Below are 25,395 nucleotides of genomic sequence, written 5' to 3'. Positions count from 1 at the left end.
AGACGAGGTGGATTTTCCAAAGCACTTGCTCTGGGAAAAACATCACCTTACAATCAAGCAAATACAGTGTTACATCCTTTACTGAGGATCAGGTTCACAAACGCTCAATTAACTAGACTTTACTCTAAGGTTGCACATTTGGGAAGTATGACAAAACACACTACACCTAATAACATCACATTGAAGTTAGTTAGTTAGAGATAAAAATTCATCATGGTCGTGAGCTTAAACCTCCACTTCTGGGTAAGGTGCTCAAGCACCAGCTAAAGCTGAGCATATGTCATTACACCTTGCCCGGAACATAGCAGCTATTGGTTACCAAGGAAGGAACTATGGCATGAATAAGAGGAACGCAGGCATTGGACGCACCTTGAATAATAGCCAAAAGGATGACAATTACAAAGAAGAAGAAAGTCATGTCAAACACGATGCGGTACATTTCATACGGATCCCCTGCGGGGTCTTCCATCTCGTCTCCGATGCCGCCTCCGGCTCTCACCCCCACACACATGTGGAAAAGATAACAACACTACAAGAAAAAGTGGATAAATGACGCACCCTACTTTCGCTGCAAAGCCCAGTTGCAACCGCAGTGACTCCGCCATTTGTTCAGTTCCACATACTCCAAGTGACTTGTTAGTTTACTTTACCGTTGTTCCGTGTGTAACGCGCCTTTTCTTCCCACCGAATAAGCTATGGATTCCGTGACGTTTCAGCTCAACTCACCAAGCGTTTGCTTGTTGGGTGCGTATTTGCAACAAGTGCGGTTTTGTGCTCTTACCGTCATCATGTCGTCGCACTTCATATCTGGATCGTCCTCATCCTCGCTTTTGTTATAGAATTTACGGAAAAAGTTGAAGGCCACCACCGTGTAAAGATACACGACGACAGCTAAAAGTCCCACCGTAAGTACCAGCTGCAAGAGAAAAGTCATCGGTGTAAGTAAGTGCTGAGCTGCACTTCAGCCAGGTACAACACGTACAACCGGCCCTCGGCTTCTTTACGCAGCCGGGACGAGCCAAGCCTCTGCTTTCCATCATCACGCTGCGTGCCAATGATCACTATTCCAAGATCTGCTCGTCTTAACTGTGAATGTAAGCCGGCGGTTCCAAATGAGGAAACGTGGACGACATCTTAAGCATTGCTTTTGCCCTTCATCCACCCCTTCAAATAAATAATACCCACCGCAGAGAATACAGCCAGGACCGCTACTATAAGGCACTATAGGAAAACAAACATAATAGACATATACAAAACAAACACAATATTATATATAGCAATAACAAACACATATGACACAGACACACGCGCTCTCAGACACTCAGTGACCTTATAACTCAGGTAATCATGACAAATACATATTAATATGTATAGTGAAGGGGGGGTACAGCAGCTATGCCTGTAGTGTAAATCAACCCTTTTTCAACACTTCTTATGGGTTTAATGCATTCGTTCCTCGCATTACAACGCTGTCACCTTGACATTTTTTCTGAGGGCAAGGAAAATCAGACAGCATTTTTCTCCTTTTTGCAGTTTATTCTGTGAACAGAACAAAAAGAAAACACGACAGCAGACGAGAGACGGCCACTTCTTGTGACTAAAATGAACAGTCCGCGTCGTGAGTGTTTCAAGCAGCTGTTCAATTTCAATCATTCATGAGGAAGCTACAACAAACAAGGTTACCAAGACCCGCAGTTACACTGCCTGACCGCCTGCTCCTGCCCACAACACCAGCAAGACCGCCCGCAAGTTCTTCTGCCAAGCGCAGTCCACTAGTGGAGAGTGCCCAGCTCGCACGCTTACAATCTTAACAAAACAAGCATTAGGCACAGAGAAAGGGTCAGAGGTAGTGCAGCTTCTCCAAAAATGTGGGTTTTGAGATGTTTCATGAAAGTTGGGAGGGAGGGTGAAAGCTGAAGGTTCCATGGAAGTAGATTCCAGAGACACGGGGACAGATCAATCTTGTAGACGGGAAAAAGAAGAGGTGATAAGTGAGGAGGAGAGCCTTAGCCCATGGGGAGAACATAAGGATCGAGTAGGAGAGTATTTGCTTATGAGGGCACACAGTATTATGGAGGGTCAGTACCAGGACTTGAAATGTCATTCTAAAGGTCATTGGGAGCCAGTCAAGGGTTTCACAGAAGGGGAAGGAGAAAAGAAGCAACGTCGACACAGTCGACACAGTGCAATGCCAACCAGAAGAGTGTTACAGTAACCAAGACGGGAAATGACAATGAGTGAATAAACCAGACTTTTTGTGGCTTCTTGGGTGAGGAATGGGCAGACGCAAGAGATGTTGCTTAGGTGCAAGCAGCAGGATCTGACAAGGGACTGAATATGAGGGACAAAGGAAAGGTTAGAGTCAAGGCTGACCAAGGCCAGCCCAAGACATTACGCCACCAGAGGCAAAGTTGAAAGCTGCCCCCCCCCACACCAGGGGTCATTATCTAACCTTCCTCTCCCTCCCTATTATCTACCCCCCACCCCTTTGCACTTACCTTTCAGCAGTCCTGCGGCAAGTCTCCCTGCTCTGCCGCGGTGCGCACTGCTTTACTGCTGAGAGCCGGAAATGACGTCATTTTCCAGCACTCAGCATCACAAGCCAGCGACGAGCTAGAGGGCTCGCACAGGAGAGAGATGGGAAAAAACCTATCGGCGCACCTCTCTCTCTCCTCCGCTTAAACAAACAAAAACAATCAGAAATAATGCGCATGGGGCCTCTTCAAAATTCCCGCCCTGCACAACTGACCCGCTCTGTTCCATAGTGGGCCAAGCCTCGAGGATGACCCCAAGGCATCGGGCCTGGTTAGTAGGAGAGATAGTCACGTTGTTAATTTTGATATACAATTCAGGTAGTGGAGTGGACATGGAAAAAGGGAAGACAACGAGTTCACTTTTAGAAAGATTACTTTTCAGGTAGTGTTGTGACATCCATGAAGAAATAGCAGACAAGCAATTGGTAATACAGGACATGAGAGATGTAGAGAGATCGGGAGAAGACAGGTAAGTCCGCATATCAATGATACTGGAGGCCACATGAGTTGATTGGTTTGCCAAGAGATGAAATATAAAGAAAAAACAGCAGAGGGCCAAGGACTGAACCTTGAGAGTGGAAAGGGTGATAATGCCTTGCCAGAGAAGCTGACAGATATGAGGAGACCCAGGAGAGAGCTGCATCTCAAATGCCTAGAGAAGCAAGGTGGTGATCAACAGTATCAAAATTGGACTGGATCGAAATTCTAACTCAATACACATTGCTAGCATTCCAAGCATTTGGAATCAATCGCCGTGCTTTACAGAAGCCTGTTAATGCTTTGCCCGCGAGGCGGGACAACATACCTGGACGGCGTCTGGCATCAAACCTCGCGTTAGACTCTAGTACGAGTAGCTGTGCGCGCCGTCATCATTACTGCCTGATCTGCGGCTATTATCGGAAATCCTTTGCAAACAGCTTGTAAACGTTACGACTTCCCACTTATGGCACGCACGTTACGGCTATTCACGAGCACGCCTGGCTTAGGCCGTTGGAACGGTGAAACGACTCGTGCTTCATGCAGCCGTCTGAGTAATGCGAGTGTGTTTGTTTGCTAGGGGCTCCGGCTCGCTCTGACCTCCTGTCATGTTTTCTAGGGCCGTGGTCACGACAGAATTAGAATTAGGTCAAAGGAGATCAATCGCCAACGTGGCTGCCCCAAACATCTGCTTTTAGACTCACTTGTTTTCCATTATGCTTAGCAAAAGACAAAATGGTTCTCAGGGTCTTCAATCCCATCGCAATGTCCAGGAGATGAGCAGCAAAGAAGAAATTGTTGGAGTGCCCGAGGATAGACATGGTTGTGTACCAGGCGAGATAAAGGAAAGACTGAAAGAAATGTTTGGTGTCAAACAAACCCATTGCTTTTGCAGTTGGCAACTAAACTCGTGTAACCCCCCCCCCCCCGAGTTTCAATAAATACCTTGTCTGTGAAGACGACTCCGAGCTTCCAGATGTGATACTTCATATCGATGGAGCTCAACCTGCACGAGACAGTCTGGTGTTATTCAGAGAGACGAGACGTGCATTTTAGACTGAAACCGTGATGAGTCTGTGGCCCTCGAGTACTGAATTGAACACCTGTCCCTGTAAGTTACCCGCCTGGAGATAGCTCGGTATTTTCCCATTTGGGTTCTATGCCAGGCCTGTCCCTTAGTTCCATGAAATGAAGGCAGCGGCTCTCCCGGTTCCACCGGCAGGACTGGGAAAAGTGTGAGACTGCAGAAAGTAGGGATTTCTCGGCGCAAAATGCAAAATACAACGCAAACAACTGTACGATTACCTCCATTTATCCGGCCCTGTCCTCTCGAATGCGTTACAAATACAGCTGCAGAACGAGTGATGTATCCTGCGTATGTAAATAGGATTAATATCCCTGCTAACTTTGACATACATTGCAGCAGCCAAGGAAGACTCCTTTATTCTCCGCCGAGAACTTTGACTTTATATTTTATGGAGATTTCTTTCACAAAGTCACCTTGAGGCCAATACTATGCAAACGCTGTAACCGCGCCTGATCCCCGGGCTAACGACTCATGCAAATTATGAAGACGCGCCAGCCTTTGTACTGCATTCGGCACGCGTCGTCCTAGCCCGCCATCCACGCTTACCATCCAAATGAACGGATATTGTCTTTCATATTGTTTGATAGTGACAATAATAATAGTGATCAGGCGCTAAATATTGTATAATTAAATAATCATATACAAATATTGTTGTTATATATATATATATATATATAAAAATTAAAAAGTAAATTTTTTATATTGATACATGATTCTGACACAACAAAGGGATATTTACTAAACGGCTCCTGTCTGAAAATCCTGCTGTTAGCAACAACACTACATGACTTATCGCACATGTCTCAGTAACCCAAATCGCACACCCCCCTAGGCCTGCGGTTAGCAAAAACATGAGGTAGGAGACGCGCGCCACACTATCAGCCAAGCGAAATGCGTCGTGTGCGGACGTGCCCCTCAGCCAGCACTCCAGATCAGTGCCGCGTATCCTCTGTCCAGAAGGGGAGTCATTGGCTAGGGGTTATTAGTTACCCATGTAATAATACCACTAAACATATTGGGCCTTTGGACAGGATCATAGTCTTACAAACACCTCCGGGGGCTACCAGCTGGACAGCGAGACTTTTTCTTTTATGAGGAGTGAATTGGAGAAATGGATGAAATGGCTAAAATAACAATGGCTGTTGGCACAGTTCGTTTGAGGGAGTTTTTTCAAACATTTTTCCTATCATTGCCCCTTTAAGCTGCTGAATCTTTCATAACTTTTTAAATACTGATTGCTTTGACCACTAAGCGCACCGCTAGAGAAGTGAATCGCAAGCAAATGTGGCCAGTTACGTTACTTACCTTCCTCTTGACAAATTTATCCCAGTCATTATTAGGAAACGACCTAAAAACACAGAAAAAGGATATATGTTGTTTTAAATCAAACAAACAAACAAGCAAAACATACAATACTGCGTTTTACCCCTTTTAACATCTAGCTTGTTATCGGCACTACGCTGGAAGTGTCTCCGCCACCCTTTGCCGTATCGTTTCTGACCGGCAGGCTTTGACGCTGTTATGCCTACTTGTCCGGCTGGGGTTCCTCGGCGTTCCTCACGCCCGTCCTCCTCGTGTGTTGCCGTGCGTGCGGCGCGCACACGAGGGGGCGTGCGTGTTGAGCAGGCACGCCTCCCTGCCACTGACAGTCCTGATCGGGCTGCCGCAGCATGTCAGCGGCGATCGGAAAGACGATCCGCCGCTACAAGCTCGCGGCACCCGACCAGTACCTCTTCTGCCTGTGTGGCGCCGCCGCGTCGCTCGCGGCGGCAGCACAAGCAGAGAGGACATTGTGGTTAACCGCCGCGGGCATGTCGGCGGCGATCGAGTGTTCGATCGCCGCTGCATGTCCACGGTGGCTGCCTTCTTCCTCTCCTGTCTGTGTGCGCTGCCGCGTTGCTCGCGGCGGCACAGGCAGAGAGGGGCTTTGTTGTTAGCCGCCGCTGCATGTCCACGGTGGCTGTCTTCTTTCCTCTCCTGCCTGTGTGGCGCTTACGCGTCATTCGCGGAGGTACCACAGGCAGGAGGGTTTCTTTTGGCTTGTTGCCATCGCGACGACGCTTCTCTTGCGTCGGTCGCGATGACGTCATCGTACCTGCTTTCCCGCCATTGGTCCTATTTAAACTTCCTGATCCTGTGTTTCCTTGCCCGTTCAACGAGTCCATGTTAACGTTCTCTGGGTGCTCTTGTTTATTGATTGATCTCCACGTGTACCAGACCTCGGCTTTGTTATTTGACCTTGATCCTGCGCTGCCCGTCCCGACCTCGGCTTTGTTATTTGACCTTGATCCTGCGCTGCCCGCCTCGACCTCGGCTTTGTCATTTGACCCTGATCCTGTGCTGCCTGTCTCGATCCCGGCTTGTTAATCGGATTTACTCGCCATTCCTGCATTGTGGGTCCATCACCTGTGGTGCCTGATCCGACGTAACACATTGAACGGGCCATACCATGGACCCCGCGGAAATGGCTAACGTCCTCTCCCGCCAGGACCTGCAGGAGCAGCTGCTTACGTCTCACTCCACTCAACTACAGTCCTTATCCAGCAAAATGGACACTATGACTGAGTTGCTTCGGTCTCTCGCTGTCGCTCCCCCTGCCAGACCGTCTTTCGTACCTAGGGATCCCAGTCCAGAGGACATAGGCGCTACCGCTCACTTGCCTCTCCCGGACAAATATGCTGGGGATCCCAAAGAATGCAGGGGATTCCTGAACCAATGTTTGCTGCATTTCCGCAACCATCCACAGGCGTTTTGTACCTCCTCTAAACGGGTGTCCTTCATCATTTCGTTGTTGAAGGGTGAGGCACTGCTGTGGGCCTCTCCCCTTATCGAGCAGGGATCCGACCTGATGGAGGACTGTCCAGCTTTCATGGAGGCCTTACGGTCGGTCTTCGATATGCCAGGCCGCAAAGAAACAGCGGAAAACTCCTTGTTGGAGTTACAACAAGGACATAAGACTCTAGCCCAATATACTGTGGAATTCCGTACTCTGGCATGTGAACTCCAGTGGGATCAGGGTGCCCTCCGAGCCGCTTATCGGAAGGGTCTCAATGAAAAGATTAAGGACGTGCTGTTGTTCCACGATCCCCCATCTGACCTAGAGGACTTTATCACCCTATGTTTGCGTGTGGACAAGCGCATTCAGAAGAGAAACGCAGAGAAAGACAAAGGCAGGCGACATCGGCCGCTTCCCTCCCATAGCGGTTGTCATTCTCCACCTACTGCACCCAGCCAATCCTCCGAAGAACCCATGGAGAGTGGCACTATTCGTCACCTCACTGAAGCGGAGAAAACTCGAAGGAGGACTCAAGGTCTCTGTTTCTACTGCGGACAAGCGGATCACCTCCTACGTACATGTCCGTTACGTCCGGGAAACGAAAAAGCTTAGGGACCAAAGGAGGAGGACCCCTAAGCATTAAGAACAAGTCTCCTCCACAACACATGTTGATACCCGTCTCGCTTAGGTGGCTAGACCACTCTGTGGTCACCCACGCTTTCATAGACTCCGGGGCGGCTGGAGTGTTTCTGGACGAACAGTGGGCCGTACAACATGGGCTACCACTACGTCCCAAACAGACTCCTTCTGTGGTGACTGCAGTTGACGGTAGCCTATTAGGTCGGGGAGTGGTCACCCGAGAGACCAGTCCACTCTCTATGTTCATTGGGGCAACCCACAAAGAAACCATCACGTTCGAACTGATACAATCACCTCATGCCCCCTTGATACTGGGGTTCACCTGGCTACGACTACACAATCCACGCATTGACTGGGACAAAGGCGAGATACTTGCATGGAGCCCTTCTTGTCACCGCCTTTGTTCTTTACCTTGCACAAGGGTGAATCTCGTCCTGGAAATCAAGCCTACAGACCCCAAGCTTCTAGTGCCAAAACATTATTGGGACTTTTTGGATGTATTTTCCAAGAGACAAGCAGAACGCCTACCCCCTCACAGACCCTATGACTGTGCCATAGACTTGTTGCCAGGTACCACGCCACCTCGTGGACGCACATATCCCCTGTCTGAGCCAGAAAATGAGGCTCTGGAACTATACATTAAAGAGAGCCTGGAGAAGGGCTTCATCCGACCCTCCTCCTCACCAGCAGGGGCTGGATTCTTTTTCGTCTCCAAAAAAGAGGGCTCCCTTCGACCATGTATACACTATAGGGGACTAAATCGTATCACCGTAAAAAAACGGTATCCTCTTCCGTTAATCACGGAGATCTATGACAGATTGAAGGGGGCTACGGTTTTCACCAAACTCGACCTAAGAGGGGCATACAACCTAGTACACATTAAGGAAAACGATGAATGGAAGACCGCCTTTAATACGGGATTTGGTCATTATGAGTACCGGGTGATGCCCTTCGGCTTATGTAACGCTCCTGCCGTGTTTCAAGCCTTCATCAATGATGTGTTCCGAGACATGTTGCTTTCCCACGTGGTCGTCTATCTCGACGATATCCTTGTATATTCACCGGACATCATAACTCATCGTATGCATCTACGTTCTGTTCTGCAGAGACTGCGTGAGAACGGTCTCTATGCCAAAGCCGAAAAGTGCGACTTCAAAAAGAACAGCCTCCCGTTCCTCGGGTACATCATCTCCGCTAACGGCCTCGAAATGGACCCCAGCAAGTTGAAGGCTATCCTCGATTGGCCTATCCCTCATACTGTAAAGGCAGTACAACGCTTTTTGGGATTCGCCAATTATTATCGGCGCTTCATACGCAATTACGCTTCCACCGCAGCGCCTATCATCGCCTTTACAAAAAAAGGGGCTAATCCCAAGTACTGGTCTGTGGAGGCTGTAAAAGCCTTCGAACGCCTAAAAAATGCCTTCTGTTCAGCCCCCGTTCTACAACGACCAGATCCTGCTTTGCAATACCTGCTTGAAGTAGACGCTTCAGAGACCGGTGCGGGGGCTGTACTTTCTCAACAGAATCCGACAACCTCCAAGTACCATCCCTGTGCGTTCTTTTCCAAAGGCTTCTCATCCGCCGAACGTAACTATGACGTGGGAAACAGAGAACTACTCGCGGTCAAACTGGCCTTCGAGGAATGGCGTCACCTACTCGAAGGTACCAAACTGCCTGTTGTGGTCATGACTGATCACAAAAATCTACAATATATAGAATCTGCTCGACGTCTGAACCCTCGACAGGCCAGATGGGCCTTGTTCTTCACCCGTTTTAATTACGTCATGACCTATCAGCCCGGGAGTAAAAACATCAAAGCAGATGCTCTCTCCCGTCAATTTGACAGTCACCGGGACTTCACCCAAGATGAACCCATCATTCCTCAAACACGCATCGTCTCTTCCTTATCGTCTTCCGTGATGCACCGGATTCATATGCAACAAGCGCACATCACAGCGTCCCAACGACCTCCTTCGGGACGACTCTACGTCTCCCAGCAGTTTCGTGCTGCTGTTCTCCACTGGGGTCATAACCCACCACTAGCCGGTCATCCTGGAGCTCGCAAGACCGAGTACCTTATCCGGAAAACCTTCTGGTGGCCGTCCTTAACACGTGACGTCAGCGCCTTCATTGCCACCTGTCCTCAATGTTCTCGTCACAAATCCATGCACACCCGGCCTTCTGGTTTATTATTGCCTCTTCCAGTCCCAAGAACCCCATGGACTCACATCGCTATGGACTTCATTGTCGACCTTCCTGTCTCTCAAGGGTTCACTACCATCCTCGTTGTGGTTGACAGGTTCACTAAACAGGCTCACTTCATTGCCCTACGCAAGCTACCCACGGCGTCCCAGCTGGCGGATGTATTCATCAGAGATGTGGTTCGTCTGCATGGCCTGCCGCTCCACGTGGTGTCGGATAGGGGCCCCCAGTTTATATCCAGGTACTGGAGAACCCTTTGCTGCAAGTTAGGTATCCGGACACATCTGTCCTCGGCTTATCACCCGCAATCTAACGGCCAGACAGAGCGCACTAACCAGACCTTGAAACAATACCTACGCTTACACGTCAATGAACGCCACGACAACTGGTCTTCTCTGTTACCCTTGGCCGAACTGTCCTACAACAACGCTGTCCATGAATCCTTGCGTTGTTCGCCGTTTTTTGCTGCATTGGGATACCATCCCATTGTCCTGCCACCTCCTGCTGCCTCTCACAGTGCTACCATCCCTGCCGTCGAGGAACGGGTCGCTGACATGCGTGCCCATTGGAAAGCTCTCAGTGACCAGCTGGTCAAGGCCCAAGCCCGCAGCAAGGCTGCTGCTGACAAGCATCGTGCTGCGCCTCCCCGCTACAGGGTTGGCGACTATGCATGGCTATCCGCGCGGCACATCGCGCTTCGTCAACCCAGTAAGACACTGGGTCCCCGATTTCTCGGTCCCTTCCGCATCGTCCGTCGTATCAACGAGGTTGCCGTGTCCCTTGCCCTACCTCCTTCCATGCGTATCCCCAACTCGTTTCACGTGTCTCTCCTTAAACCCTGCGTGAGTAACCGCTATTCTGTGGCCCTTCGTCCTCCTGCCCCTGTCCTTGTCCGCGGCCACGAGGAGCACGTCGTCCGTCGCGTGCTCGACTCCCGTTGGCACTGCGGCTCCTTGCAGTATCTGATCGACTGGCGTGGGTACGGTCCGGAGGAGCGGACCTGGATCCCTGCCCGTGCTGTGCACGCGCCTCTCTGTGTCTCCCGTTACCATGCCCGCTTCCCTCTCCGTCCCGGTCCTTCGCGCCCGGAGCGCGCTCCTGGGAGGGGGGGTTGTGTTATGCCTACCTGTCCGGCTGGGGTTCCTCGGCGTTCCTCACGCCCGTCCTCCTCGTGTGTTGCCGTGCGTGTGGCGCGCACACGAGGGGGCGTGCGTGTTGAGCAGGCACGCCTCCCTGCCACTGACAGTCCTGATCGGGCTGCCGCAGCATGTCAGCGGCGATCGGAAAGACGATCCGCCGCTACAAGCTCCCGGCACCCGAGTGCCTGTGTGGCACCGCCGTATCGCTCACGGCGGCAGCACAAGCAGAGAGGACATTGTGGTTAACCGCCGCGGGCATGTCGGCGGCGATCGAGTGTTCGATCGCCGCTGCATGTCCACGGTGGCTGCCTTCTTCCTCTCCTGTCTGTGTGCGCTGCCGCGTCGCTCGCGGCGGCACAGGCAGAGAGGGCTTTGTTGTTAGCTGCCGCGGGCATGTCGGCGGCGATCGAGTGTTTGATCGCCGCTGCATGTCCACGGTGGCTGTCTTCTTTCCTCTCCTGCCTGTGTGGCGCTTCCGCGTCATTCGCGGAGGTACCACAGGCAGGAGGGTTTGTTTTGGCTTGTTGCCATCGCGACGACGCTTCTCTTGCGTCGGTCGCGATGACGTAATCGTACCTGCTTTCCCGCCATTGGTCCTATTTAAACTTCCTGATCCTGTGTTTCCTTGCCCGTTCAACGAGTCCATGTTAACGTTCTCTGGGTGCTCTTGTTTATTGATTGATCTCCACGTGTACCAGACCTCGGCTTTGTTATTTGACCTTGATCCTGCGCTGCCCGTCCCGACCTCGGCTTTGTTATTTGACCTTGATCCTGCGCTGCCCGTCTCGACCTCGGCTTTGTCATTTCACCCTGATCCTGTGCTGCCTGTCTCGATCCCGGCTTGTTAATCGGATTTACTCGCCATTCCTGCATTGTGGGTCCATCACCTGTGGTGCCTGATCCGACGTAACAGACGCGAGTGCTCTGCGTGTGTATACTTTATAGACGGATACAGTTGAGTTATTCGTTTTGCCTAGCTGCACGACCAATGGTAACACATTGTCTGTTGTGTTTGTACATGCGCTGGCACGTTCCCGCTAAAGTACTGGGACGACTAACCGGAAAGTGCAGCTTGGACGCTGCTGGGTTCTACTTAGAAAGGCTTTTGCTCGATGCTCTGAAGCACTGCCTGATGTCCCACATTGGCTTTCTAGCTGGAGATACATTAATGGCAGATACATGTGTTCTTTCAAAGCCGCTCCAGCCACAGGGGCCTATAGAGTGGCGTCCATACAAGAGCCCCATACGTTTTAGTCATTGGGAAAAGACACACAATGACTGTGTGGATGGACAGATGTCATATATATATATAGATATATATATTAGATATATATAACCCCTGGCATAAGTCGTGAACTGTAAAGCCATGCTAGCCACCGCTTATATCCACAGCCGAGAAGCGCAGGCCACTGATGATAAGACATGGCAGATCCAAGGCACGCCACTTACGGGGTGTTTATGACGAGCCGCTCCCACTGCCCTTTGATGTCGTCGTCTGGCGGCTGCTCCGTGATGTACAGACCGTCAAACTCCACGTTGCGAGCAATTTCTTTCTCTCGTTTAAATACCACAAGAGGAACCTTTGGGGAGAGGGAAGAAGGTCACGGAACATCTGGCAGCGTTATTAACATTTTTAGTCTAGTTTTGTGTCGGATAGCGGATCAGCCACAGGTGTGACCGCAGTTAATCCCTTCCGTGGGAATCTGCCTTTATTCACTTTACTAGAAGCTCACTGGGGAAACAGGGTGTTTGTTGTTATTGGGAATGAATTGCCGAACCGTCACACAAAAGCATTTTGTGGAATTTGTGTTAAAAGGGCATTTCACTTCATCCCGAATGCAGAGCTTTGTTATCAATATAATTATCAACGCTGTCCTACAGGTAAGGATAGAAAAAGGAAACGAGGTCTGCTGGGATTGATCGATGGGCGCATATGTAATCAGTGTTGCTCAAAAATAAAATAAATTCATTGTGGCAGGTGGATACCTGCAATCACACATGTGAACATCATGTGAAATACATGGCGTGGACCCATTGTCAGGGAAGGAGAAGGTATGGCTTGGTGACTGGGGTAGAAAGCATCCATTCACCTTAGGACTGGAGACAGAGCGACATCATTCTGCGCTGCCCCCGTGTCACCGATACGCGGACAGACAGAGGACCTCCGTACGCAAGCCTTCCGGGTGCCTGTAATGCAGCCAGCGTGGCAAATAGCGTACCTGCGTCTGGAATATAATCCCAGGACCTACAACTCATCAGCCAGGTTCCTGAAGGCACTACGGCAAACTCTATCAACATTTTACAGGAAAGACACATTCCGGTATATACAGTACCTTCAAGCAGGAATATCCAATAATGCAGAGAAACGAGATTACGGTATGGATGATAGCAAGGATGCGGAGGGTCGGAGCCATGTAACCGGTGTTCTCTTGCAGCACAAAATAAACCGCGCCTTCGTCTGCATCCTCCTCCTCCTCCTCACACCTTCGAGTCATTGTCGGCTCTTCACGGGAAGGTTCCTGTCACCTGCAGAGCAGCAAGCCGTTCACATCCGTTTAGGACCGTTCAAGCAAATATACTCCAAGCTTCCGTAGACGGTTCACCGTGTGTCAACTTGACAAAGCATTCAAACTCTTTACATACCTGTGATGGCAGCAGACCGAGCGACGAGCTTCTCAATCCTGAATGAATGCTCTCAAAAACTCTTACAGGTAACGTTTGGCTTTAAGTTGTAAGTATAATAAAAATAAAAAGGATCTATGTCATTGTTCACCCCCCTCCTGCCACGCATTCGGCCAGCTAAGCAGCATAACGAGCCACGTACAGGGGAAAGCGGCGAGGAGCTGCCGTGTAAAAGAGACGATAAAAGCCGGTCTGGGGAACGGGCACTGAAATGTTGGTCTTCAAAGAAACTTCGCACAGGAAAAGAATTAAAGAAGAAAAAAAAAGATTCCTACCATACTTTGACCGACGACCAAAGAAACATTAAATAGACCATATTCTAGCGAGTGCTTTACCGTGTAGAACAACAGGATGAAGTTAATGGCAAAAGCAACCAACAGGGCCAGATATCTGAGATTGTAGAAATTCCGGCCCAGGTAGTTCGGAAATCAAGAAAAAAGGGTAAGAAGTTAAGTTTCTGGCATTCTATTGTACGCACCGGAATTAACCGCCTGTCATATATATTTTATTACTAAACCATAGCAGATCACATGAAATCGGACATACGTGGCTTTATGGGGGCAATTGGAATAGTACGAGAGATATATGTTGGCCACGTCTACCCAAACTGGGCTGCTAATCGCAAGTCCCAGTGAAATGTAATGGGAGAAATGGGCCGTCTGGATTAGGCAGGGGGTCACAAAGCGAGGGGCTCTGTCTTCTGATGATCGGTAGTCGTGGAGCTCAGATAAAGCTCAGGAGCATATGTTCCGCTGGGCTCGTCTTTTCATTCTTTCCCTCTCAGCGAAAAAAATACAATTAGAACGTTTGGACGCTCAAAGCCACACGGCAAGACACGCAAGACACATTTCTACATTTTAGATAGTAAACGTTATAGTCAGGGTAAGGTCCCATCTAGGGCTGCAACAACTAATCGATAAAATCGATAATAATCGATAATGAAATTCGTTGCCAACGAATTTCATTATCGATTAGTTGAATCGATTATTATCGATTATAAAATGAGGGTTTTTTCAGAGCAAACGCTCTGAAAAACACCCCTCATTATATAATAGTTTAGTCTGACTCACAGCAGCAGCTCCTACTTACTCCCCCTCCCTGTAATCACTGTGACAACTGGCCCCGCCCCCTTCCTTCTCCCAGAAGGCCAGAACCACACGGCTGTGACACTCATCTAACTGTAAGTATAAAATTAATAATTGGGCTACTGAAAGTCAGGGGAGGTGGGGGGTTAATTTAGGGCAGTTATGGTTAATGGGGTGTTTTTAGGGTTAATTTAGGGGCAGTTATGGTTAATGGGGTGTTTAGGGGCAGCTATGGTTAATGGGGTGTTTAGGGGCAGTTATGGTTAATAGGGTGTTTAGGGTTAATTTAGGGGCAGCTATGGTTAATGGGGTGTTTAGGGTTAATTTAGGAGCAGCTGTGGTTAATGGGGTGTTTGGGGTTAATTTGAGGCAGTTGTGTTTAGGGTTAATTTAGGGGCTGTTGTGGTTGACAGGGTCTTTAGGGTTAATATAGGGGATGCTGTGGTTAATGGGGTGTTTAGGGTTAATTTAGGGTAGTTGTTTTGATGGGGTATTTAGAGTTTAGGGGTAGTTATGGTTAATGGGGTGTTTAGGGTTAATTTAATGATGAGGACTGAGGGTTAATTTAATAAAGTTAACTTAAGGTGCAGTTAGAGATAAAGGGGGGCAGACTAAAGGGAATCTAAATCCTGGGGGCAGTGAAGATTAACCCAGTACTTATTTATAAAAGCATGGTGTCAGTGTCATGCGAACGGGTCTGTGACTCTATGAGGGGACTATGAGATATCTGGGGGGGGGTATAAGGCATATCTGGGGAAGGCGGAGTGACATATCTGGGGGTATAAGGCATATACAGTATATAAGGCATATGTGGGGAGGGCAGTGTGGCATGTCTGGGGAGGACGGAGTGGTGTATCAGGGTGTATAAGGCATATCTGGGGCCACAGTGGCATATCTGGGGGTAGAGTGGAGTGGCATATGTGGGGAGGGCAGCGTGGCATGTCTGGGAGGCAGCATGGTATATCAGGGGGGTATAAGGCGTATCAGGCACAGTGGCATATGTGGGGGTGGAGTGGTATATGTGGGAGGCAGCGTGGCATATGTGGGAGGCAGCATGGTATATGTGGGAGGCAGCATGGTATATGTGGGAGGCAGTGTGGAGTGGCATATGTGGGAGGCAGCGTGGAATGGTATATGTGGGAGGCAGCATGGTATATGTGGGAGGCAGTGTGGAGTGGCATATGTGGGAGGCAGCGTGGAGTGGCATATGTGAGAGGCAGCGTGGAGTGGCATATGTGGGAGGCAGCGTGGAGTGGCATATGTGGGAGGCAGCATGGCATGTCTGGGAGGCAGCGTGGCAAGCCTGGGCTCAAATGTGCATCAATTGGGGGGGGGGGCTGGTTGGGAAATAAAGACAAGAAATGCATTTTATCAAAGTTTTTTTTTTCTTCTGCTGTTTGTATTTAACATCATTTGTTTATTAAATTATTTTAAATAAATGAAAAATTTACATTCATTTTTTTTTTCCGATTAATCGACAAAATAATCGGCCAACTAATCGATTATGGAAATAATCGTTAGTTGCAGCCCTAGTCCCATCATTCGACATCAGGACCAACGTTTGAAATCTTGTTTCTTCTAAATGAATGGTAACTAGAAACGGTCTAATGAAAGGGCCCTGTACAGAAGAAGACAAACGCTAAAGCGTCACCTGAGATAAAGGAGACGTTTCGGCTTCCATGCAGGAATTGGTCGGAAATGAATCGTTATTAGATGAAAACGTCAAGTGAGCTTGAGGTGGGGAGACGGATAAAAGTCCCTGTATGTGTAGACTATTATTGAACATCACTACAGTTTTGGCTTGGCCTGAGCAAGCAGGGAACTCACTGGGACAGATTCTTATGACGTGGTCACCTGCTGTCAGGGGCCGGCTGGGCTGGGGGGCAATTGCCCCCCAGGCACCCCGAAATCTAATCTAAACGGCCGCTGGGTGCTGATGCTGACTTTCTTTCTTTAAATTAAATTTTAAAAAAAGGTATTAAACCAGCGCCGGCCAGCAGCATCAGCACCCAGCGTCCGTGTGCGACGGCCGCCTAGTGATGGGAGCAATTTCTAGGTCGTGTCACTGACATCCGGTGCTCCAGCAGTCTGAGTGCGGGGGGGGGGGATTTCACCCCTGACGCTGCTCCCGTCACTATGCAGCCAATCTAATCTAAACGGCCGATGCGTGCTGCTGATGCCGCCTGCCGGCGCTACTTTCCCTCCCGAGATATGTTACCACTGTCCTCCCCTGCCCCCCCCCCGGACTTACCGGAGCAGACTCCCGGGTGTCTTGCGAGGCCGGCGGGGGACATCTACGCAATACAACTTCCGGTGCCGGCCCTGGAAGTTGTATACGCGTATTGCGTAGATGTCCGCACGATGCGCTTAGACAACCTCCCGTGCCAGCAACCCCCCCCCCCCGTGGGAAGTGCTGGCAGGGGAGGCTGTCTGAGCGTATCGGGGAGTAGGATGCAGGTCCCCTGCACCGCTGCGGGGGATCTGTATCCTAACCCCGCTGCCTGCCCGGCGCCCGGGACAGCATGTCCCGGGCGTCGGCCGCTAGACCCCAAATATAGGCCGCACCCCCACTTTAAAGGCTTCAAGTGGGGGAAAAAAGTGCGGCCTATATTCGAGCCAATACGGTATTATTTTTTTGTATTCGTTAAAAAAACAAAACGGTAGTGTCACCTCCGTCCCCAATCAGCCCCTCCCAGTGTCACCTTTGTCTGCATTCAGCACCCCCATGTCATTGCTGTCCACATTCAGCTCCCCAGTGTTACCTGTGTCCCCAATCATACCCTCCCGGTGTCACCTCTGTCCACAATCAGCCCCTCCCAGTGTCATTACTATCCCCATTCAGCTCTCCAGTGTCACCTCTGTCCCCATTCAGCCCCCCATGTCATTACTGTCTCCATTCAGCTCTCCAATGTCACCTCTGTCCCCATTCAGCCCATGTCATTACTGTCCCCATTCAGCCCCCCATGTCATTACTGTCCACATTCAGCCCCCCATGTCATTACTGTCCACATTCAGCCCATGTCATTACTGTCCACATTCAGCTCCCATGTCATTACTGTCCACATTCAGCTCCCATGTGTCAGCTCTGTCCCCAATCGGCTCTTCCAGAGAATTCATATTTGAGAGTGTATGAGCCCACTTGATCCTGGTAGGGTACTCATATTAGCCTTAAAAACACTTTCCCTGCTGCTGTGTACTATACGTCCCATAATTCTCAGCCAGTATCATGGGGGACATTTAACTGGCTGAGCATCAGGGGGACATTAGGTTTTGCGTTTTTTACCATCCTTTGTTGCTATTAAACTGAGTTATGTTAAACCACATTTGAATCATATTTGTATTTTTATAATCAATATGCGTTAGAAAATCAGTAAAGATGGGCTGATTGAGTGGCACAATGGGCCACTTGACTTGCCCCCCAGGCCTTAGGCTGCCAGCCCTCCCCTGCTTGCTGTGATGTTGGAACCCCATTTAGAGGGTTGTCAGTGGTGGGTAAAGCCTGAGTTACACCTCAAAATAATGCTTCATTAACGCTCAGAATTTTAGGAATGAACTACACAAAAGTGAAGCACAACAAAGAACCAGGCCCAGCTGGCAGTTTTCTTGCCTGATGAATATTCTCAGAATCTCTTACCAGCATCTTAGTTTGGAAGATCTCCAAGCCGGCCAGGAAGTTTGCCATTAATGCTTCCGGCTCCTCTTTCTTCTGGCCGCGTCTTCTCTTCTTGATTCAGACTCTTCCTCTGCCTTAGCTTTGTTCTTTTTCTCGCCGTCTTCCATGCTGAGAAAATAATTGTACCATTAGGTGCTGATGTACAGAGTACAATGGCTTTGGCTAACAGGCGGACCCAAGCTAGTCAAACACATTACTACTTATTGTAGTCATCCGTGCCAAGGCGTCATTAAGTCGCACAAAACGTAATACAGGCAGAAGTGCCGATATATTTCAGAGACCGGATAGCCAACAGATGGCTTCCCAGGTGTTAGTGAAGTAGAGCTCCCACTATTACACGTCGTGCCAGCGTTACACGGTATAATATTGTTCTGCGCCTCAATACAACAGATTGAAAAGCCTTCCCGTTCCGGCTTTTCATTAACGTGTTAAGGATGCTCAAAAGCGATAAAGCAAAATGGATTCATTGGAAGAATTAAGCTTTTTACAGAATCTAGGTATAATCTGACTTAGACTGTAAGCTCCTCAGGGCAGGGACCTCCTTCCCTAATGTATCCATAGCCAGTGTACCCCAGTGTGCTTGGCCACAGAATAGACTACATAACGGCACCTGGCCCATATTGCGCTCTAAACTATAAAGTGCTGCGTTGCTTATTTTCCATCAGCTTTTTCTGTTCTTGGAAGTGCTTTGGGAGACGGATGCTTTGATAGCAAGTTAATGAAGTTCAAAGCGTGTTAGTCCGTTTAATGTAATTCTCCTTTATCGAATTAATAATCAGCATTCAAAGCAAACAAGAGAAACGTACTCAGCCTTCTCGGATTCGGCCTTCAGGTTGTCCTCTTGCTCTTTGGCAATTTCCGCTGCCTGTAATCACAAGGTAGGGACTTCACTAGAGACAGATCGGCGCCGTTACATTTCCACACAAACAATTCAATTAGCATTGCTGTCGGCGCATCTTCAACATCTCTTACTAGCGTTGGCCGGGGCGGCTCGAGAACTTTGCGGCCAAACTAATTAATTCATACAAGATTTTGGGCATAAAAGAAGTGATATTTCCCACAAAATCGAAGCTGTAGACGGATTGTGAGATACCTAAGCACTGGTGTGCACAGATATGCCACATCACGCGGGGACATTATATACACATATACATATATAGCTATACATAGCCACACGCATATATATACACAATAACCTTCTAAGTACACCCCAACCCAACATGTGACTATTTTAACACCGTTTAATTTATTATATGAACTGAAGGCTCATAAGATGTTCATATAATATTTTTCAGGCTGTTGAGGAAGCAAGATGGACTGGAAAAGGAGACGAGACAGGCAGAATCAATGATTGGAGACTGTGTCTTTCTCTAAGCACTTAGAGAAGGTTGGTGTCACCGAGATGACCACTTGTAAAGAGTTTGTGTAAAATCTGGGTGTTGGGAACCACAGCTCACACGGAAATTCACTAGCATCGCGACAGTAATGACATTAAAGTAACTAGTAACTAGGAAGAAGCAGCAGAAGCTTCCTAACGGCAAATGTACTCATCCTGCCCAGAAATATTCAGCCGGGACGGAAGGCAATCGGTGGCACCATCGGCAGAGTGCGACCTTTCATACAGCTCCCTTTTATCCAGGTATATATAACTTTGTATTACAACCTAGTTTGAGAAGCACTGTGTTTGGGTTCTTGTAGCTTTTATTATTATGTCAGTAAAATAAGAAGGTGAATAGAGAGGCCATTGCAATAAAGAGATGAAAGTGTAAATTGTACGTTTTTTATTGCAATTTTTCTTCAATTTAAAATAATGTATTTTTTTATCCGATTAAGCGATTAATGGAAAAAATAATCGGCCTACTAATCGATTATTAAAATAATCGTTAGTTGCAGCCCTAACAGAGAGCTCCCCATGCAGTATATCTACAGAGATCGCCCCATGCAGTATATCTACAGACAGCGCCCCATGCAGTATATCTACAGAGATCGCCCCATGCAGTATATCTACAGCGAGCGCCCCGTGCAGTATATCTACAGCGAGCGCCCCGTGCAGTATATCTACAGCGAGCGCCCCGTGCAGTATATCTACAGCGAGCGCCCCGTGCAGTATATCTACAGCGAGCGCCCTGTGCAGTATATCTACAGCGAGCGCCCCGTGCAGTATATCTACAGACAGCGCCCCGTGCAGTATATCTACAGAGCACCCCATGCAGTATATCTACAGACAGCGCCCCGTGCAGTATATCTACAGACAGCGCCCCGTGCAGTATATCTACAGAGCGCCCCGTGCAGTATATCTACAGAGAGCGCCCCGTGCAGTATATCTACAGAGAGCGCCCCGTGCAGTATTTCTACAGCGAGCGCCCCGTGCAGTATATCTACAGAGAACGCCCCATGCAGTATATCTACAGACAGCGCCCCGTGCAGTATATCTACAGACAGCGCCCGTGCAGTATATCTACAGACAGCGCCCCGTGCAGTATATCTACAGACAGCGCCCGTGCAGTATATCTACAGACAGCGCCCCGTGCAGTATATCTACAGACAGCGCCCCGTGCAGTATATCTACAGACAGCGCCCCGTGCAGTATATCTACAGAGAGCGCCCCATGCAGTATATCTGTAGAGAGCGCCCCATGCAGTATATCTGTAGAGAGCGCCCCATGCAGTCAGGGCCGGCCCTATAATGGGGCAGACTGGGGCAATTGCCCCAGGCGGCACTTTAGAAGGGGCGGCACTTTGCCGCCCCAAGCGCTTTTTTTTTTTTTTTTTTTTGAAGCGGAGGAGAGAGAGAGGGGCACCGAGTGGTTTTCGCTTACCCGCTCGGCGCCCCTCTCTCTCCTCTGCGGCGAGTCTCCCTGTTCGGTCCCGGTGCCGGCTTGTAATGCAGAGCGCCGGAAGTGACGTCAATTTCCGGCACTCAGCATTACAAGCCGGCACCGTGGCAGAGCAGGGAGACTCGCCGCAGGACTGTTTAAAGGTAAGTAGCGGGGGGGTAGATAATGGCGTCGGCGAAGTTTAAAATGCCGCCGCCCCCCCCCCTCGGCGGGGGGGGCGGCGTTTTAAACTTCGCCCCAGGCGGCGTTAAGTCTTCGGCCGGCCCTGCATGCAGTATATCTACAGAGAGCGCCCCGTGCAGTATATCTACAGAGAGCGCCCCGTGCAGTATATCTACAGAGAGCGCCCCGTGCAGTATATCTACAGAGAGCGCCCCGTGCAGTATATCTACAGCGAGCGCCCCGTGCAGTATATCTACAGCGAGCGCCCCGTGCAGTATATCTACAGACAGCGCCCCATGCAGTATATCTACAGCGAGTGCCCCTGCCCCATGACCGCTCACTGTCTAACTCTCGACTGTCCATGTATATTTTCTAAAACAACGACATTCTTTTTTTATAAGAAACAGGCTACACATAGAGCGATGGTAGGCCAAAAATACTTCTGTTTTTTAAAGTAGTAAACGGAAGGACTTTGTTACCTGAGACTTGTCACCTCCCAGCACGTTCACCATGACCTCCATCACCGTCTCATGCATCCCCAGCACACGCATCAAGTTTGGATGCTGATAGAAGACTTTGTTGTTCATGATGTCGCTAAAAAAGAAACGGTTATACATCACTAAGACCATAAATAACGACTTCCAAGATGTCTCACATGTGGGGGTTTTCCATAAAAATATCAGGCAACAGAACCCAAAATCTTGCATAGTAAGTAAGTTTCACAAAAACAATATGTATGTTTCTATTACGAACCGCTGTTAATAGTGCTTTTATACATACGTGTGTAGAAGTTAAGACAATAAATTATGCTTTTCACAACGCACAGAGGATTCCTAGGACAGCCTTGATGGATAGTGTAACGTCTGATTCCAAGGGTCACACGTAAGGACGCCATTTGGCCCCAGGCTATTATAATTGTCTGATGTTCGGTCTGAAATATTGCCTTCATTACATTTTAGATTTATTCAACTTCATGTTTGTGTGTGGTGGGGTATTTAAGTGTGGGAACATGTGTCTTTGGGTATGTTAGTGCCGAGTATCTAGCTGTGTTGGTGCATGTGTCTGGATTCTTACTGCTTTTTGCATTATTGCCAAATAATCCTCTACTAACACGCATTACACAGCTAAAAGGCCATATTTTCGCAAAAAATGAATGAGGCGCACACACACACACACACACACACTTCTGATCAAATGACCCACTGCATAAAAAACTTGGACACCTCTGACTTAAACCATTAATATATACTCAGTGAGGGCTCTATCCCAATTGGTTACTTTAAACCTTATGTTCATTTTCTGAAGTCACTTAAAGGTGTTGTTTTACCTTCTCTGCTGAATTTAACATTTTAGGCGAATGCAAAATTAGAAATAGCATTCCTTGCACTGTTACATTTCTAAACATTTACCACAATTAAACAAACAGATATGCAAAGCATACAAGAGCGCTCAATTAAATGGAAGCCATTGGCATGTGCCATATTTGATTTGTCTCTTCTTATTTCATTTGACCTCGATTGTGCACAGGAAAGGGAAAGATGTACAAGGGATAGTACAGATACCCAAACCACTTATCTCCTGGTCTAATAGTATGTCCTTGCAGTTCTGGAAGAACAACTTATATACCAAAGCTCATGTCCTACCATTGGCACAACAGATCAACTCTAACACTTATTTGCTGAAACCTACCCAAGACCATCAATCATCAGCATCTCCTCTCCTTTGCCCATACGGACACTGAGCAGAGAGCGGATTTGTCCCAGAGAAGCCAACAAATTAATAGTGTCTTCCACGGAGGCGGCGCCGATGATGTAGGTTTTCCTCATGGCCCGTAAGAGCTCCCCGATGCTGTCATACTGTCGACGAAGAAGGCTGAACATAATGCGCACAAGTTCAGGGTCCTGGATGTGGTCTTCCTGAGCCCAACGCACCATGGTCTGTGATTTGAGCTCCTTCAATGTGGCTGCAAGAAGAAAAGTCATGCGATTGTCAATGTAATTGTTTACATGATACCGTTTCTGTCTGGAAACGATAACCAAAGGTTGAACTTGATCTACTAGAAGTTACATTTACTTTTAGTGACCTACATTGAAAGGAATGCATAAAGACTTCATCAAAGTACCTTCAACAGACTGGTAAGACTACTAATGGGACACTTATAACTTATAACTAAATAATAATTTAGTTCAGGTAAAATTATATAACATATAACATCTGTAAAAGATAAGGAAACATCAATTGCAAATATATACAAGCACAATCTACACCTTCAAAGTACATTTGCTTTAGTACACAAGAATCCTCAGTACCTGGAAAGAAGGTTGTCACAAGGAAAATGAAGACGGTTGTCTCACCCTGAATACTGGTGTTATCTAACTCCCGTCATGCAAGGACATCTAAAAGGTTTGAGGAAAAGGGCATATGCCCAGGGCCCAAACATTTCACAGCAGCCACAACAGCTGAGTCTAACAAAGATGGAGAGATAAGACACTAGGGTACTGTAATAGAAGGAGGGGTACTGAGTGCAGGGCCGTAGGAAGCATGAGGCCAGACAGAGACACTCACATCGGACGCAGCTGCGTGGGGGAGCACAGCCGCCCGATCAGCAGCTGCAGCCTGCAGGACTGGATGGGGAGATCACAATCTCCCTCTAACCGGCCCAACATTAGGGAGCGTGAGGTCTGTCACTTCAGACCTCGGCTTCCGTGCTCCCTAATCCATAGGCGCCAGCAAATGATGCTGAGCACGGGGATATGAAGTCATCCCCGTGCTCTGCATCAATAGCCGGTGCCTAGTGATGAGGGAGCACTAAAGCAGAAGCCTGGAGTGACAGGCCTCGCACTCTCAAAATTGGATGGAGTATGGAAGGTGGAGGATGGAAGATGAGAAAGGTAAGAGATGGGGAGAAAGGGGTGTAAGGGCAGTGTATGTATGTATACATGTGTGTTTTTGGAAGCTTGTGTGTGTATAAGAGCAGTGTAGGTATCTGTGTGTTTGTAAGCTGGTATGTGTGTGTATGTGCATATGTGTGTAAAGGGGTGTGTAAGGACAGTTGTGTGTAAGGGCAGTGTATGTGTACATGTTTATTTATGGGCAGGTGAGTGTAAAGGCAGTTTATGTGTATATGCGTGTTTATGGACAGATGTGTGTAAAGGCAGTGTGTATGTGCAGGTGTGTGTAAAGGCAGTGTATGTGTTTATGCGTGTGTAAGGGCAGGTGTGTGTAAATGCAGTGTATGTGTGTGTATGCATGTTAATGGGCAGGTGTGTGTGTGTGTGTGTAAAGGCAACGTGTATGGGCAGGTGTGTGTAAGGGCAGTGTATGTGTATATGTGTGTTTATGGGCAGTCGTGTGTAAGGGCAGTATATGTGTGTTTATGGGCAGGTGTGTGTAAAGACGGTGTGTAAGGGCAGTGTAAATAAAATACCCTCTGTAAAAACATAGCCGGGGGGCACAATTTTCTATTCTTGCCTCAGGCGCAAAAATTAGCTAGCTACGGCTCTGACTGAGTGGGACTAATGGGGAACCCAGAGGTGGCGATGGTTGGAGAACCTGACGGGGCAGTTTTAAAGGCAGTTGTGACTTATGTAAGGAATGACCGCATATATAAAGGCTTTAATGAACTTAGGCAATAAGTTGGACAATAGAAGCTTTACATTGTTCTACTGATACACCTAGGGGGTCACATTGAAAACACATAACAAAGAAGTCATTAATATTTTAAAGGCAAGTTACCTGGAGCTTGACAGACTCCGGGAGTCGTGTTTGTAGCAAACCTTTTGGAGGTGCCTTTGCATCTCTTGTTGCCTTTTCCCCAGCTTCCACTGCCTTTTCTTCATCTTGTGCGTCTTCTTCCTTCTCATATCTCTCTTCAATATCTTCGGGGTCACCAAAAACATTTGGGTTGATCAGCAGCAGGATCTGCCTAACATCTTCATCCTCAAAGACTCCCATAATGAGCAATGTGGCAATCAGCTTCAGCACGGGCACAAACTGGAATTCTACCTTGCCCCCCACAGGGTCTCGGATGTGGTCACCACTACTCTGCACAGCTTCTGTTAGCATTCCAATGGCTTTCAACTTCAGGATGTCCACAGGAA

General features: G+C 48.5%; 1 pseudogene; it reads right to left on the bottom strand.

Annotated features, from left to right (window-relative positions):
* Window positions 1–283: 283 nt before the first annotated feature.
* Window positions 284–25,360, bottom strand: LOC128504382 (ryanodine receptor 3-like; annotated as a pseudogene).
* Window positions 25,361–25,395: the final 35 nt, after the last annotated feature.

Source organism: Spea bombifrons, chromosome 9, assembly GCF_027358695.1.
Source record: "Spea bombifrons isolate aSpeBom1 chromosome 9, aSpeBom1.2.pri, whole genome shotgun sequence".
In the NCBI taxonomy this organism is placed as follows: domain Eukaryota; kingdom Metazoa; phylum Chordata; class Amphibia; order Anura; family Pelobatidae; genus Spea; species Spea bombifrons.
Note: the sequence above shows the minus strand (reverse complement) of the source record. Positions and strands in the feature narration are given on the sequence as shown.